Source organism: Apium graveolens, chromosome 11 (genome assembly GCF_009905375.1).
Source record: "Apium graveolens cultivar Ventura chromosome 11, ASM990537v1, whole genome shotgun sequence".
NCBI lineage: Eukaryota > Viridiplantae > Streptophyta > Magnoliopsida > Apiales > Apiaceae > Apium > Apium graveolens.
In genome coordinates, this window is record NC_133657.1 from 39,786,632 (window position 1) to 39,805,693 (window position 19,062).

The following is a 19,062-nucleotide window of genomic DNA, read 5'->3' on the forward strand; positions in this document are numbered from 1 at the left end:
TAATCTTCAACTAATAAATAATTAATTAAATAGATAAATAAATAAATAAATAAGTAAATAAATAGATAATTAAATAATTAAATAAATAAATTTCGAATTTCTGAATTCATAAAATATTTCAGAAATTATTTACAAAATAATTCAGATTTCAATCAAATTATTTATTTGATTTTCTAACTAATAAAATTTGATTTTCTGTTTTTATAAAAATAAAACTACATTATAAAAAATCACAAACACATTCAGAAAAACGAATTTGGGGTTTCTTGGATCAAACCCGGGTCGAAATCTGGGATGGAACCGGGTCGAACCTGGGTCGCGAAGAACACCATTGTCACAACCAGAATCCGACGACGGTGGTCGATTCCGGAGATGCTCAGATGACCAAAACGGTACTCCAAACACACGGGTTTTTGCTGGTTTTCCTTCGTTATCGATCGACGCCAACATAGAGACCTTCCTCCTCCTTTCTTCGTCGATATTGACGCCGGAAAAATGAAGAACGCCGTCGGTAACGGCGGTTCTCCGACGAACTTAAATCGTGAACCAAATTCGACAAAACATGTTACGAATCGACATGACACTCGACGATCTACGTGCTTATAACAACGAAATCCTCTAACCCGAATTCAAGAATCAAACCCGAAATAACAACTTTAAATTCACATAGTCCAAACACGAAATTGATAATAGAATCATATAGAGCATTCAAAGAGCTTCAAATTGAATACTTACATGATCAATTTGCTGAACAGAATCACGATCAAATTGGGCTTTGATAATTTTCTGAATTTTTTTATGATTAATTAATAATTAATTAATAATTAATTAGCTATTTATACTAGTAAAAATAATACCCCTAAATAAAATTAAGGACCTAATTATACATCTAATAAAATTAATTGGCCCCAATTTTTATAATTTTTGGGTATTAATTTTGAATTTTTAAGTATCCAATAATTACAAAATATATGCCAAAAATTCCCAAAATTTATGAATAATACAAAAATGCAAAGAAAAATAATATTTGATAATTTCATAATCCTATAAAATTAAAAATGTGATTTTTGTGGGGGTTTAAACACCCAAAGGGCCCCGGAAAAGGCGTTTTTCGCGAAACGAGAAAATTTGTAAAACGTCTGGATGTTCAGAATATCGATGTGGTATAGGCCATACTTGGAAAAATAAGGCCAATGATTTTGTTTGAATTATAGGCTATTAAAACACTGTTTGGCCGTACGACCTTTGATATAAAAATATTTAATTAACAGTAAAAACACCCGATAATTATCCAGAACACATTCTAACCGAAACAGAATACACGTAACATATAACAGCTAGGGTTTTATGACGCAACACACATAATGATATAATAAAACACATAAATCATTTTTATTAAGATATAATACAAGCGTAATTTCTCGGTCCTTAGAGGTTGTGTCTTTTATGATTTAATGCATTAATTGTTAAGTGAGGTGTCGACCCTGTCATTATTGTGAAAGTATTTAATTACATTTACTACTATAAAATTTTATTAAAAGCCGTTTATTTTATCAATATCGGCCAGTTAAGTTCGTTTTAAAATTTTAGGGATCGAGTAACTATTTTATCTGTGTCATAAATTTTGTTTGGTATTTAATAAGTGGATTTTATATCTACTTGGAACGCTTCATTACAAGCTTAAGTTGGTGTTTTGGACTGAAGTTATAGGTATTTTTGATGTGTTTTTGTGTTTTTTCATTACAGGCATTAGTTGGATGAATAAATGGATGTTTCAAGGAAATATGCTGAAAGGAGCTTAGATTCTGAAGCCTAAGCCATTCTTATGTTGAAGAGCATCTCGATAGCTTCGCGTGGACTATTGGATCGTCGAATTCTGATAAACGAAGCTCAAGTTACAGCAAAAAGAGGAATTTGAAGTCATGGAACAGAAGGACGGCGCGCCCGCGCGAAGCGTGGGGCAGCCACACCAGGTCTTTTTTCTAGAATCCTGTTTTGACTTGAATTCGAAGATTTGAAGGCCCGGGTCGTCCAGAAGGTATATAAACCCATAATAATTCTTTTTTAATAAAGAGGAGAACAGGGAGAGCAATGCAAAGACCTAGAAGAGTACAAGACGGCTACGGAGAAGAAGACTTTTGTATTCTTCATTATAATTGTACTTCAGATGCTTTTCGATTTATCTTTGAACCCTAGTACTCTTATATTGTTTATTATCATGTTTTCATTGGAACCCATGGTGACGATGAGTTCGATTATGAACTAATCGTTGTCATGGGGTTCTAACGGATTTATCTATAGATTTTAACAGTTAATTGTTTTATAATCCTTAGTGTGTGGTGATTTATGATTTCCTAGTTTGGTTGTGCTTAATTTTCTTTGATGTGTAGCTAACATCTAAGATTGTTTGTTAATCTTTATTGAAGCGCAAGTGAATATAGAGGTTAAGAATTTGCAGTGCTAGCATAGGGTTATATATAAATTGACATGCATAATTCGTGAGTAATTCTAACCATCTTATTCACCCTATGTAATCACGATAGATAACTTGCTCTTAAACCATTATATTTTCAATCTCTATAGACATATAGGGACTAAGCATAATTGGTGTCTATTCAACTTCTATCTTAATTTTGGATGTTTGATAGTAGGGTATACGTATAACGAAAGTTAGCGCATACTAGTTTCGTGTTATCTGATTAGTTGTCATCACCATCACATGCTAGGGTTAATGACATAACTTTGAATGAAGTATTTAATGAAGTTAGAATCCCATGTTTATTCTCATATAAGTAATTCAATCTTTATTCTCTTAGTTAATGTTATTTAGTATAATCTCTTAGATAATCAAAACTCAATTTGTTACTTGTTTTAGCATTGAGCGATAACCGTACATTATTGCATAAGTGCATAATCTAAAATTAACCTAATTCTCTGTGGGAAAGAACTTGAATTGAATCTTATACTACTTGTGATCGCGTACGCTTGCGTGTATTTTCGCGTTAAATTTACAGCGAACAAGTTTTTGGTGCCGCTGCTGGGGAGTTCGGTGTTAAATTTAGTTTATGTGCTTGACATCAGTGGTCGTTAAAGTTCGCTGACTCGGATTTTTTACTTACTTGTTTACTTTGTTGGTGTTTCAGGTACTCTAGAGTGCGTGTATGCGAACACGTTCTCAATCTCGTAAGGAAACACTGGAAGAAGTTGAAGTAGCTGAAGAAGTTTTTGAAGAAGTTGAGAAAGTTGAAGAATTCCAATGAGAGATCAAGCAGCGAATCCGAAGGCTTTGATGGATTATTCTCAACCGACACTACGCCATAGATTGCTTTAAGCAACACCAAAACTGTGTTGCTATAGACCCGAAAAAATGTTGCTAAAGGCCCAAAAAGGGCTAAGGCAACATCAAAGCTATGTTGACCCGTAGCTAGTTAGTATAGGTATCTATAGCAACATAGCCGCTATTCTATTACAACACAGCATTTCCAGTTAGAATAGATATCAATAGCAACATACTTTGGTTGCTATAGTAACATACTAAATGTGTTGCAATAGACCTTATAATTTCATTCAGAAATGTGGGCCCCAACACACCTATAGCAACATCGTTTATGTTACAAAAGGTTAATTATATACAACATATTTAGTACCTACTGCAACATAGTTTGAGCCTATTGCAACACCATTAGAAAAAAAAGTTGAAAATAAACCTCCTGGATATTGCATTTCCCAAAATAAATACCAAGCAACATTACTTAAGCCTCATAAGGCATTTTCATCCATACTGCTAGTCAAAGCAATATTACTTAAGCATACAAGTCTTCCTAGCAATATTACTTAAACATACAAGTCTTCCAATAATGTAATCTACTACAAATCATGGTCTTTTTGTAACCAACCATATAATAACCAACCAGAATATTACTTAACTAGTTGAAACGCAACAAACACAACTAAGTGCTAGGCCCTGTGGTAAGAGGAGTACCAGCACCTCCTGTGTCGTTTGAAACTGTCCCACAAATATCAACAATATCAATCTTCAATCCAGGGTTCGCTTCGACTAACTTTTTCAGGAAGAAGGTTAAGTTGTCCTGGACCTTCTAACTTACCTTGGCATCCACTTCATCGTCAACCCTCTTATTTATCTTTGATTCCACTTCTTGAACAATGTCCTGCTTTATCTTCTTTATCAATTCTTGTACATACAAATCTGTTGGAGCTGGAGTCTCGACATTTCTTACAGATTTTGTGTCATGTCTGCCGATGAGCCAACCTGGAGCATGGGACTTTTTTCCTCCCGATATTAGTTCCTCAATACCGTCAACTCCTTCTGATGAGTTCAGTTTTTTCTCAATTATTTCCTACAAAGTAGTCGACATCAGTTTCATAAAGAATTAAAAATATATAGGGGAGATATAATATGGATCCAGGGGATTAATTGAAAAATACATTACTTACAATTATGTAGTTCATGACATCATTATTAGTCTTGCATTCACGTCCAGGCTTGCACTTTCAAGTTTTAATAAAAACTAGCCCATCACATGCCTTCTCATCTTCAGGCATTTTCTTTTCCTAGAAAAATTAAAAAACAAGCAGCAAATCACATGTACGAAAACTGACATAGTCAAGTTACTAACCAAATATGAAATTACGAGTTACAAAATTAAATCAGCACTATCGCAAAAAATAAAAATAAATAGAAGGTACAATTGACAGTCAAACTAAAATGTAATTTGACTTATAAATTTATAATGATAAGTAATATGTAGAACAATAAGTAATATGTAATTGGGCAATCAAAAGTGACTGCAAGTCACTTTCTAAATTTAAATTAACAGTTAATTTACTTAGCTATTAAATCCCATAAAATCCTAACTATTTAAAATAGAAAATCCAATTTAACAACTAATTTACTAACCAAATGGGACATTACGAGTTACAAAATTAAAATCAGCATTATCGCAAAAAAAACCAGTAAGGTACAAAAAATTAACAGTTAATTTACTAATCACATGAAACATTATTAATTTAAAATAAAATAAAATCAGCTCTTAATTCAGAATATAAGACTTGTGTGTTTAAATTTAGATTTTTATTAATCCCAGTTATTAAATTTGAATTTCACGAACATACCATGGTGTGTCGAACTTGGGAAAACAGTTTTGGACCAATGGTGTGTGTGTCTTTGAACTCACGATGACTTTTTGAATTTTTCTCGTCCCTTGTCTACAAAGGATATGAAATTAAAATGAGAACACATTCTTGTGACAAACTTGCAGAAATAAAAAATGCGAGTTAAATATTTTACGTAAACCTGAATTGCAGGATCTCCCCAATATTTACAAAGTAACTTGAAATCTTTAAGTGGAATGTTATCGGGCCTATTTTGTTGCCTTTCCTCATCAGTTGCATAAGGAAGATAACAATCGCTCTTAATTATATTCTTGTACCCTTTCCAAGACTGTTGGATTGTCTTCCATGCCCATTTTTCAATTGCTCAGGAAGAATGTAATGTTGCTAGCATATAAATCAAACACACAAAAAATAATAAATACTTGAGCAAAATTATTTACTATTGGTGAGTTTAAATCCAGTGATTACCTGAGTATATTCCCATAAGGTTTCTTTTAGGGTCACGGGAACATGCTCCCAAGAAGCATAGGTCAGCGGTACACACCTTTTTAGAGTCCTCGAGAAACGGCTCAATTCAGCAACATCTCTACCATTATCTGAAACAGGCTGGAACTTCTCATTCATGGATATGAGAACTCTTTTCTCAAATGGCCTTGTCTGAACTTTATCCATCCTTGTTACCCCTCATAACCTTTTAGGAACTTCGACTGTAAGTGTCATGTTCAATTAAAAACATTCAGTAGTTAACCATTTGACATTTATAAAACATTTAGAAATGGCGTATAGACAAAATACTAATTAATTCAAGTAAAAAAAAACTCAAAACCTGCTTCAACTTCTTCATTTTCTATATCAGGGAAGTCGATTTCCGGAACCCTGTCATTTTGATTTTTAGTTCCACTCCTAATTGCGACAGCAACATCTGCAGCTTCTTTTTCTTGGCATTCACACATCGCAAAATAGTCAGCCATTGTTCCTACTCCCTGATGACTTGGTAACTGAATTTTTGTCACTGGTTGTACAAGAACTGATTTTTCTGCCTCCTTCACAGTCGTACCATTCTCAGTTGAAATTTTTTTGGTTGTCGCCTCGGGATTAGCTCGTGAACGGGTATTCGTCCACTCAATCCCTGAACATTCTTCACTTTTTTGGTTTTCTGAAAATAGGTTGAACATTTAAAAGTAAGGCGTAATAATGTAAAAAATAAGGCGTAATAATTTAAAAAATAACATGAACAACCTTTGGAAAATGTTTTGAAGGTTCATCCTCGCTTTGATCATCCTCTAGAATATATTCATCTTCATCTTGCATGACTTTTTTCCCTGTATTTTGTTTGAATGCATCTCTCACATTAGCAGCTAATGTAGGAAGGCCCATCTCACGAAGCTTTTCATTGTTCCTCTGAATATTTATAAATTTATTCAGTTCATAAGAAATAATAAGAAAAAGAAGCTTCACGGGAGATGGAAGTGGCGGTGGAGGTGGTAGATATTCAACCTGCAAGAAATAATAAGAAACATAAATATAATCAGAATTAGTAAATTATGTCGATCATCGATAAGGACATGTGTGCATTAATTATAACTTCTAACCTGAATATTATTCTCATCAATATTCTCACTTTCATCAATATTTTCATCTTCATCTCTTTGATTTTGTAATTCCAATTTCCTCCGAACATTTGCAGACATCAGATTCACATTTTCACCGGCTTCTTTTGGAGTTTGGCTTTGCTTTTGGCTTTGGACTGTGGCTTTGGATTTTGACTTTGGCTTCTGCTTCAAGGCCACAGTAACCTTCTCTGGTGTAGCACTAGCAAGCCGCGATGACTTTCTAACACTAGTAACTTCAGGACAGTCGACCCTGCCTTCACGTGGTTTTTTTGGAAGTGCCGGCTTGCGAGAACTCTTCACTTCAGTTGGATTCAAAACCTCATTACACTTTTTATTCCTTTTTTGTTGTAACTGATGTGTGGTCATAAATTGACGCTTCATTTGTTTTGGAGCTACAAAATTATTAAACCCTTAGTACAGTAGAATGTAAATGGATGATGTAGTGAAACAAAAGTGTGCGTGCTACTATAAAATAAGATTCTAATACTTCAAAAACATTTGGCCTTGGTCGTATGATCACATGAGGTTGGAATTGCTGCAGGGGCTGAATTTTAGTATCGATGACATTATCGATATAGATATCCAGATAACCGCCTTGTTTCACTTTTTCATCTAGAATGGGCAAGTACCTGTCATTTTTCAGCATTTTCCATCCTGTCTCATCATCACTTTTGATATAAATTCCTCCAACTTCAGAATATTGAAGATCATCTTTAACATGTTCCATCAGCACCGTGTAGGAGAATCTATCAGGTTCAACACCAGCTATTACATACTCTTTTCCACCAACATATTGAGCATTATGAAATCTTCCCATGTGGTAAAATCTGAGATGAAAGAACTCGTCCATCCTATAAAAAAAAGAAATGTACACATTAGAACCGATACGAACCATAAAATATTTAATAAACACCTATCATACTAATATTATCATACTAATTCTATTCATTACATACTAATTCTAGCAGTCAGATATTTAATCAACACCTATCATACTAATATTTAACCAACACCCATCATATATAATAAACTAAACAACTCCTATCCTAAATAACCTATCATATAATATCTTACATTGACATATTAACCTCTTATATTGACATAATATCTAAAATTAACCATATTCTGTTCAAATACATATAGTATGCATGCTATTTATCACTAAATTCATAGCATTACAAGCCAAAATTAAGCTTTTGAGGAAACCCCAGTGCTTAAGTTTGTGGGTTTTTCGCCTATTTCCAACCACGTAGAAATAAAAGTTTACGGAGACAGGTCAAGGTGAAACTGAAGAGATGGAGATGACAATGCTTAATTTTGTTTCCTCAAGCTTTTGAGGAAACCCCGGTGCTTAATTTTGTTTCGCCTATTAATTAGAAGTTCAAGGTGAAACTGAAGAGAGAGGACAGAGTGTGTGAGAGAGACAAGGAGAGTGACATAAACTACATACAAAGCATCGTATAAGATAACATGCAAATCAAACAAATCAAACAGAGATAATGCAAATCAGAGATGGAGATGTAAAATGCAAAACAAATGTAAATCAGAGAGAGAGAGAGATTCAGGATGGAGATGTAAATGCAAATCAAACAAAGCTACACACATAAGATAAACATGCTTCACTACAACTCCAACACATAAATCTTGTAATTTCAGAAGAGGAACATAGTTTTTACCTTAAAACGAAGCTTCAAACAGATGAACCCTAATGCCTCACTGGAACTCCGATTATCCTAATACAGTTTCCCCCTTTATTTTTTGTCTGAAATTTTCAACTCCCCGCCTATACATTAAAACTAGGCCGCACATTTTCTTTTATTTTTCTCTAAGTCCAGCCCATTTAGCCTTTCACCAAGTTCAACCATTTAGCCTTTCACCAAGTCTAACCCATTTAATTTTTCATCCAGCCCAGCCCAGCCCATTTAATTTCTTACTATTTTATTTTTTCAATCTAAATACTTTTCAGTTGTGCATATTATAATTATTACAATAAAACCACAGATTATTTTGTTAAAAAATATTAGAGAAGAATAAATAATTAGAGCTTAATAAATAATTAAAGAAGTAATATTATAATAAAAATTATTTAAATTTATCAAAATAATTAATAAATAATTTTATATTTAAATAAACTATTTACTTGTTACAATATGTTTATAAGTCAATTATTTGATATTAAATATTTTCCAAGACAAATTCATAAATTATTTATCCAAATCAAATAATTATAGAAATAAATTTTATTTTTGGTTAAAATTTAAATTTCTTTTATCTTTACTCTATAGCAACACACTGTATCATGTTACCTCTACTTAACGCCTCAGTGGCCTATGGCAACATAGTAATATAGCTTTAGTAACCCACATAGTGTAGGTGTTGTGATAGAGTAAAAATTTCACATCTATAGTAACATTATCTAAGATAACACCCCCCCTGAAATGTTCAGTTAGGCAATCTATGGCGTAGTGCGAAGATCAATGACATCCAGTCTAGCGTTATCAGACCAGCCATTGTGGCTAACACCTTTGAAATCAAGTCTAGCACGATTCAGATGGTGCAAAATTCAGTCCAGTTTGGGGGTTCTCCAACGGAAGATCCCAACATGCACATTAGAGATTTCATCGAGATCTGTGACACTTTCAAGTTCACCAATATTTCTGAAGATGTTATAAAGTTGAGGCTTTTCCCATTTTCTTTGAGGGATAAAGCTAAATGCTAGTTACATTCTCTACCAGCAGGTTCTATCACCACTTGGGAGGATCTTGCTCAGAAGTTTCTTACTAAATTATTCCCTTTGGCGAATACCGCTGCAATTAGAAATGCTCTTACTTAATTCACACAACAATCGGGAGAATCTTTGTGTGAGGCTTGGGAGCGCTACAAGGATATGCTTAGGAAGTGTCATCATCATGGCATGCCTGATTGGATGATCATCAATTTCTTTTACAATGGTTTGGGAGCACAATCAAGACCCATTCTCGATGCAGCATCAGATGGAGCCTTATGGGCTAAGAGCTATGATGAAGCTTATGAGCTAATTAAATTGATGCCTGCTAATGAATATCAGAACCCAACTCAGAGACTACCTCAAGGCAAGGTAACCAGAATTCTGGAGGTGGATACAGCTACTGCTATAGCTTCTCAACTAAAGGCGTTAATGATGAAAGTAGATTCTTTGGCTAATTATAGAGTTAACCAGATCACCAGTGTTTGTGAGCTTTGTGCAGAGCAGTGTGCTATATCTAGTGAATCAGCTCAGTTTGTGAGCAACTTTCAGAGGTCACAACAATCAGTTCCTGCCACTTATCATCCTAACAACCGCAATCATCCTAACTTCAGCTGGAGCAATAATCAGAATATGGTGCAACAGCCTTATCAGCAGTTTGGAGTAAAGCAATTCAATCCTCCTGGTTTTCAACAACAGTATGCACAAAGACAACAACTCCAACCAACTTTAACAACAAACGCATGGAATTGCAGGTCAATCTACTAATGAAAAATCTTAATTGGAGGAGTTGAGGCTTATGTGCAAAAGCGAAGCGATTTCTATAAAGACTTTGAAGAATCAAATAGGGAAAATTGCCAATGCTTTGTTGAACCATCAACCGGGAACTCTTCCTAGTGATACCAAAGCTAATCCAGGTAAGAGGGAAGTCAAGGAACAATTAAAGGCAATCACATTGAGGTCCGGAAAGGTTGTGAGCCCCCAAATTTAGCAAGATGAAGATTCTGAAGATTCTGTTCAGAATGAAGGTGCATTTGCACCTTTTCCAATTCCAGAAAAGGAGATAGTAGCTGAAAAAGTAGTGCAGAAGGATGCCGAGGTGGAACAAAAGAAGAAAGCTGTTGAAAGCAATCCTCCTGAGGGAAATATATGGGATAAACAGGTCTACCCACCTCCGCCATATCCTAAAAGACTTCAGAAGCAGAAGTTCGACAAGCAATTTTCCAAGTTCTTGGAGGTTTTCAAGAAGTTGTACATTAACATACCTTGGGAGCTAGCATCAATCTGATGCTCTTGTCCGTTTTCAAGAAACTTGGACTACCTGATCCAAAACTTGTGAACATGTCTTTACAGCTGGCTGATCGTTCCATCACTTATCCGCGAGAAGTAGTGAAGGATTTATTGGTTAAGGTGGAAAAACTCATCTTCCCTGCTGATCTCGTCATTCTAGACTTTGAGGAAGAAAAGAAGATTCTCATTATCTTGGGAAGACCATTCTTAGATACAGGTCAAACTCTTATCGATGTGCAAAAGGGTGAACTAACAATGAGAGTTCAAGGTCAGGATGTCACGTTCAATGTCTTCAATGTAATGAAATTCCCTACTGATGAAGAGGAGTTCTTTAAGGCAGAGTTGGTCGACTCCGTAGTGACTTCGGAGCTGGATCACTTGCAAAGGACCAACGCCTTAGAAAGAGCCTTAACGGGGGATTCTGACAGTGAAGATGAAGAAGGGGAAGAACAATTACAGTATTTGAATGCATTCCCATGGAAGAAGAAGTTGGATCTGCCGATCGAGTCTCTTGGATTGGAAGAGCTGAAAAATTCTCCAAAGTATCTCAAACCATCTATTGAATAAGCTCATACACTTGAGCTCAAACCACTTCCTGATCACTTGAGGTATGCATTTTTAGGTGATGCATCCACTTTTCCTAGTTATTATTGCATCTGACCTTTCAGGAAGTGATGAAGATAAGATCTTAAGATTTTTGAGAGAGTATAAGTCAGCCATCGGATGGACTATAGGAGATGTCAAGGGAATCAACCCTTCTTATTGCATGCATAAAATTATGCTTGAGGAAGGAAGCAAGCCAACTGTTGAGCAACAAAGAAGGCTAAATCCTATCGTGAAGGAGGTTGTGAAGAAAGAAATTCTTAATGGCTAGATGCATGAATCATTTATCCTATATCTAATAGTTCGTGGGTGAGCCCGGTGCAATGTGTGCCTAAGAAATGAGGCATGACCGTTCTAGCTAATGAGAAGAATGAGCTTATTCCTACTCATATAGTTACAGGATGGAGAGTTTGCATGGTTTATCGAAAGCTGAATAAAGCCACAAGGAAAGATCACTTCCCACTTCCATTCATTGATCATATGCTTGACAGGTTGGCTGGATACGAGTACTATTATCTTTTGGATGGATATTCGGGATATAATCAGATTTGCATTGCTCCAGAAGATCAAGATAAAACCACATTTGGGTACAAGGTATCATTCTTTGGTACAAGGTATCTAGCAAGGGTCTTGAGGTGGATCAGGCCAATGTGGGGGTTATTGAAAATCTTCCCTCAACAATCTCAGTTAAAGGAGTCTGCAGTTTTCTTGGTCATGCAGGTTTTTATCGGCATTTCATCAAAGATTTCTCCAAAATCTCTAAGCCTTTGTGCAATTTGTTGGAAAAGGATGTTCCCTTCAAATTCGATGAAGAATGTCTAACTGCTTTTGAAAGCTTGAAGAAGAGTTTAACTACAGCACCTATGATTACTACACCTGACTGGAATGAGCCCTTCGAGATGATGTGTGATGCTAGTGACTATGCAGAGCAGTTCTTGGCCAGAGGAAGCAAAACATTTTCCATATGGTTTACTATGCTAGTAAGAAACTTAATGGTGCTCAACTGAATTACACTACCACAGAGAAGAAGTTCCTGGCTGTTTTCTATGGTTTTGAGAAGTTTCAATCTTATTTGCTTGGGACAAAGGTGACAGTTTACATTGATCACGCCGTTATTCGATATCTGGTCTCGAAGAAAGATTCAAAACCTCGTTTGATTTGATGGATTCTCTTACTTCAAGAATTCGAGCTAGAAATCAAGGATAGGAAGGGTATATAAAATCAAGTAGCAGATCATCTATCGCGCTTGGAAGATCAAGGTAAAACTTCGCTGGACAAGACATTGATTAATGAATCTTTTCCCGATGAGCAACTTTTTGGGGTGCAAGAAGAAGAGCCATGGTTTGCAGATATTGTAAACTATCATGTGAGTAATGTCATTCCCCCAAAACTCTCATATGCTCAAAGAAATAAGTTTCTACATGAGGTGAAATGGTATCGGTGGGATGAACCTTTCTTGTTTAGCCAGAGAGCTGACCAGATTATCAGACGATGCATTCCGTATAGTAAGACTGAGGGGATCTTGCGAGACTGTCATTCTATTGTGTATGGTGGACATTATGATGGAGAGAAGACAGTAGCTTGTATCCTTCAAGCATGATTCTTCTGGCCTACCTTGTTTAAGGATGCTCATCAGTTCGTTTCGAGATGTGATCGTTGCCAACGAGTTGGTAATATATCCAAGAGAGATGAGATACCTCTTAAAGTGATGCTCGAAGTTGAGATTTCCGATGTTTGGGGAATCGACTTCATGGGGCCATTTGTCTCGTCCTGCAATAATCAGTATATTATGTTAGCGGTTAATTATGTGTCCAAATGGGTCGAGGTAAAAGCGTTACCAACCAATGATGCTAAGGTGGTGATTAACTTCCTCCAGAAGCAAATATTCACACATTTCGGCACTCCGAGAGTCATAATCAGTGACGAGGGATCGCATTTCTGCAATCGTAAATTCACTGCATTGATGGAAAAGTATTATGTGAATCATCGTATTACCACAGCTTACCATCCTCAAACTAATGGGCAAGCTGAAGTGTCTAATCGGGAGATTAAATATATCTTGGAGAAGGTGGCGAGTCTATCAAGAAAAGATTGGTCTTTGAAGCTTGATGAAGCTGTTTGGGCATATAGAACATCATTCAAGACTCCTCTTGGTATGTCTCCTTTCTAGTTGGTATGTGGGTAGGCGTGTCATTTTCTGGCGGAGTTAGAGTATTAAGGCATATTGTGCTTTGAAGAAGTTAAATCTTGACTTGGAAGCTGCTGGAGAGAAAAGAATGCTTCAACTAAATGAGCTCGAGGAGTTTCGACTACAGGCTTATGAGAATAACAAAGTGTACAAGGAAAAATTCAAAAGATGGCATGATAGGAGATTAGTGCACAAGTCTTTTGTGCCCAGTCAGAAAGTTCTATTGTACAACTCTCGTCTCCGTCTTTTTTCGGGAAAACTAAGGTCGAGGTGGTCAGGGCCATTCACGGTCAAAACTATGTTTTCACATGGAGCGGTGGAGATTTTTGATACGCATATGGATCAAGCGTTCAAGGTGAATGGCAGAGATTGAAGCATTACTATGGAGATACGGCGAATCGCGAGGTGGTGAGTGCCGTTCTTTTCGAAGACTTGAATCCGAGGTTTCACGTCAAGCTAGAGACGTAAACCAAGCGCTTCGTGGGAGGCAACCCATATGTTGTATAGTAGGTTCGACAAGAAAAAGAAAAAAATGAAGAAAAAAAATTCAGTTTTCCAGAAGCCCGGCACGCCCGCGCCAGAAGCGGGGCGGCCGCGCGGGGTAGGTGGAAACTTGGCGCGCCCGCGCGAAGATGCGCCCCTAGAGAAAAGAAAAAAATAGAAAAATTAGAAAATTTCAAAACAAAATTACCCCAGCTGAATTTTACCCCCTTTTCTACCCTAAGTCCTATTCCTAATCAATTCTAAACCCTACCCATTCCCTCACATATCCTATATATCTACATATCTCTTATATACATACATCTTCTTATTCTCTCCAAACCCTAGCTTCTCCTATACACTACATAAACACCAAATCTCTATTATTTTCATGGCACCCAAAAGATCGAGAGTCGTGTTGAGTAGCATCTCTAGTCACTCATCGGATTTGAGTGTTGGGGGAGCGGTGGCTAGATTTTCTTCTCCAGCTGCACAAGATGAGTTTAATTGATTGATGTCCAAATCAATCGTGAAGGAGAGGGGGTTCTTACCCAATACGAGAGATGGAAAGCTCTTGGAGATGATTACTGAGATGGGATGGCAAACTTTCTGCAAGGTACCTGCTGCTGTCCTGATGAGCATTATTCGGGAGTTCTATGCGAATGCAAGGGTTGGTAATAATGGGTTTTCTGTAGTACGTGGTTTGACGGTGGATTACACACCGACGACTATTCGTAGGGTTATCAATCAACCCGCGAGAAAGCTGATGCAAGAGGAGTGGGTAAACAAGACAAGGGAAGATTTTGATCTTGATCATATTGTTGTTGAGTTGTGTGTTCCGGGAACACAGTGGAAGTGCAAGAAGGTCATGAATGAGCCGCTCACTTTTCCGGCTGCATGCATGAAAAGGTATGCTCGAGCATGGAACGCTTTTGTGTGTGCAAATATTATGCCTTCTTCATAGCAGCATGGTGTTACTGTTGATCGTGCTATTTTACTTTGGGAGATCTTGACGGAGGAGTATGTGGATCTCGGCCTTGTGATACATCAGAATATGTTGCGGTTTATGAGGAACAGGAAATCAGGGGTGATTCCTCATGCCTTGATTGTGACGAAGCTTTGTGTTTCGGTGGGTGTTCATTGGCCTGAGTTGGAGTAGTTGCAGATGCCGAGTGCTCCTATTGATAGCTCCACGATCGCAATGATGCAAGAATATTATGCTGGAAAAGCTGATGAGAAGGGTCTAGGTTACAGTTATGATCATTTGCCCGGTGGCCAGCCAGCCGATCTAACTTATGCTGGTGGTTCTTCTCCGTGTAGGCATGCAGCTTGGAGAGCCGCTCAAGGAGAGGTTAGTTCTTCACGTATTCGGCAGGAGGAAGAAGATGGTTCTGGGCTGGGCGATGCACAGTTTCGAAGATTGGCCAGATGCATGGATGATATGCACGACATGCACAGTCATTTTGCGGCCGACTTGACACAGGCTTTGGGAACTGCTTTTCGAGCCACTAGTTTTGAGGTTGATTGGCCGGTGTTTGGTGCTGATTCTATGTATCCGCCACCTGATACTCCACCCAAGAAGGGTGATATGTCTGACGACTAGGCATTCCTGAAATCCTTATTATTACCTTCAATGAGGATATGGAAAATGTTAAGTTTGGGGGTGATAATGTAAGGATTAGTTTGTGTGTGTCCATATAGATTCATATAGATTCATGTTGCATGCGTAGTTGTATTTCATTCATATATTTTTGCATGATTGTTCATATAGGACATATTTTGTTTGTGTTTTTATGTGAGTTCATATAGTTGTATGTGCATGCATATAGCATGATCCTTTATGTTGATCTATTTCTGATTGATAAGATGATGTTGATTTGAGTGTAGTGATGGCGAATAGAGGGTTGTTTAAGTCTAATGAATTGATTTGCATGCCAGAAACAAAACATTTCACAAGTCTTATAGGATTGCTTTTGAGCTAGATCATGATCGTACTTGTTTAATTGTTGAGATTTAATCACTTGGTTATATTTAGAATTTTTGGTATTCTCTTAATGGGAAAAGAACACTGAATTTTTAAATTAGAAAAAATCTTGGATTTTATTGCTAGTATGAATAAGGTTATGCGTCAAATGGCTAGTAGCCGGCTCATAATTTATGAGTAGTCTAGGGTTGAATGAGATGGAGCAAAACGTACTCATTCAGAAATTGCTGAAAAAGAAAAAGAAAAAAAAAGAAAAAGAAAAGAAAAAAAAATATGTGTTTATGCATAATTGATCAAGAGTGACCTCTTTAATACTCGAGTTATTAAGTTCTAGGGGACTTTGTGCCAAGTGACCTAAGGCTTTTGTAGTCTGGGATCTGCTAACGTAACGCTCGCTATATGGGTATTATTGCTTAAGTCTTTTGGGACCTCATTCATTGCACGGTCAAATAAGCATCTTTATTATATGTTCAATAATAGCGTGAATCCTTGTATAACTTTAGTAGGAAGAAGGTGTTGTGAGTCGTTATGCGTTTAAAATTTATTATGTTCAATAATAGTGTGAATCCTTGTATAACTTTAGGAAGGAGGTTTTGATGAGAGATAAGTTATGGTTATTGATCTAGTTTCAAAAGTATGTCTGTTAAGCATCCACACACGCACGTTTCTGGTTTGTGAGTTGGTTTGTGGGATTTATTCGAACTCTGTTTAGAGTCGTCATTGCATTCTTAGAGGCATTCACTTGGTGGTTGGTTATGGTTATTCTAAGGGGATCGATTGCATTATCATTTAGTTGCATTCACATAGTTGCATTCATGCATTAGTTTTGTTTTGTAGTTTTTAAGTCTGTTATGCTTGAGGACAAACATCGATTCAAGTTTGGGGGTGTGATAAGTGGATTTTATATCTACTTGGAACACTCATTACAAGCTTAAGTTGGTGCTCTGGACTCAAGTTATTGGTATTTTTGATGTGTTTTTGTGTTTTTGCATTACAGACATTAGTTGGATAAATAAAAGAAAGTTTCAAGGAAATATGCTGAATGGAGGTCAGATTCTGAAGCCTAAGCCATTCTCATGTTAAATAGCATCTCAATAGCTTCGCGTGGACTATTGGACTGTCGAATTCTGACAAACGGAGCTCAAGTTATAACAAAAAGAAGAATTTGAAGTCATGGAACAGAAGCACGGCGCACCCGCACGGAATGCGGGGCGGCCACGCTAGAGTTACAGAAATCGCGCACGCCCGCGCAGAGCGTGGGGCGGCCGCGCCAGGTCTTTTTGCCAGAATCGTGTTTTGACTTGAATTCGAAGATTTGAAGGCCCGGGTCGTCTATAAGCTATATAAACCCATAATAATTTGTTTTTAATAAAGAGGAGACTAGGGAGAGCAATACGAAGACCTAGAAGAGCACAAGATGGCTACGGATAAGAAGACTTTTGTATTCTTCATTATAGTTGTACTTCGGATGCTTGTTTTCGATTTGTCTTTGAACCCTAGTACTCTTATATTATTTATTATCATGTTTTCATTGGAACTTATGGTGACGATGAGTTCGATTATGAACTAATCATTGTTATGGGGTTCTAACGGATTTATCTATGGATTTCAATAGTTAATTATTTTATAATCCTTAGTGTGTGGTGATTTATGATTTCCTAGTTTGGTTGTGCTTATTCGTATTTGATGCGTAGCTAACATCTAAGATTGTTTTTTAATCTCTATTGAAGCGAAAGTGAATATAGAGGTTTAGAATTTGAACTGCTAGCATAGGTTTATATATGAATTGACATGCATAATTCATGGGTAATTTTAACCATCTTATTCACCCTATGTAATCACGATTGATAACTTGGTCTTAAACCATTATATTTTCAAACTTTAGAGACTTATAAGGACTAAGCATAATAGTTTTCTATTCAACTTCTATCTTAATTGTGGATGTCTGATAGTAGGGTATACGTATAACGAAAGTTAGCGTATACTAGGATTGTGTTATTTGATTAGTTTTCATCACATGCTAGGGTTAAAGACATAACTTTGAATGAAGTATTTAATGAAGTTAGAATCCCATGTTTATTCTCTTTTAAGTAATTTAATCTTTATTCTCTTAGTTAATGTTATTTAGTATAATCTCTTAGTTAATCAAAACTCAATTTGTTACTTGTCTTAGCATTGAGCGATAACCATACATTGTTGCATAAGTGCATAATCTAAAATTAACCTAATTCTCTGTGGGAACGAACTTGAATTGAATCTTATACTACTTGTGATCATGTACGCTTGCGTGTATTTTTGCGTTAGAATTACAACGAACAATATTTTAACCGTATTCGCCCAGGAAAAGGGTGTGGTTTAAAAATAGTTAAAATAATATTTTACAGCCATTTTGGTAGGTGTTAAATGAATTAATATGTGTTTAATATTATTTAAAAATATGTATTTCCATGATTTAACATGCGGTGGATATATGTGTTATCCCGTAAGAACCAGAGTATTTTTCGGATACTCGTTACATTTTCAAAATATATTTATATGAGATTATACACAATCTGGACGCGTGTTAAAGTACGCTTTATCGAGGTACTTGTTTTATCTCGTTTTGTGTGTATTTGCATATATTATATGTGTTTTCGAGGTTTTCTGTTAATTTAGGAAATGTTTCCGTTTCTCAAAAATCAATGGATTGGGCCCCTACCGGGATGTCAAAGCCCATAAAATTTGTATTTTCATTTTTAGAAAATCGCGAGACTTTCAAATATTTAATATTTTTGCATTTTTGGGTTATTCATAATTTTTGAGGAATTTTGGCATAAATTTTATATTTATTTGAATAAAAATTATTCCCCGTTAATTATTAACTTCGGGCTAATTATTTTATTAAATGATATAATTAGGCTCCAAATAAATTTAGGGGTATTTTTGTGTAAAGTATAAATAGTTTCTATTTATTAATCATTATTATTAAAAATCAGATTTATATTTCATTTTCAGAAAATAGAAAAATTCTCTAAAAAATCTGTTCTTGGTGTTCTTGAGCTTCTGG

At 36.1% G+C, this 19,062-nt stretch overlaps 1 non-coding gene across 1 annotated transcript; it reads right to left on the reverse strand.

Annotated features, from left to right (window-relative positions):
* Positions 1 to 9,555: 9,555 nt before the first annotated feature.
* LOC141699270 (small nucleolar RNA R71) lies at positions 9,556 to 9,662 on the reverse strand. The gene has a single exon (XR_012565745.1). It is a non-coding gene; the product is annotated as a small nucleolar RNA R71 (small nucleolar RNA).
* Between the last annotated feature and the right edge of the window lie 9,400 nt (positions 9,663 to 19,062).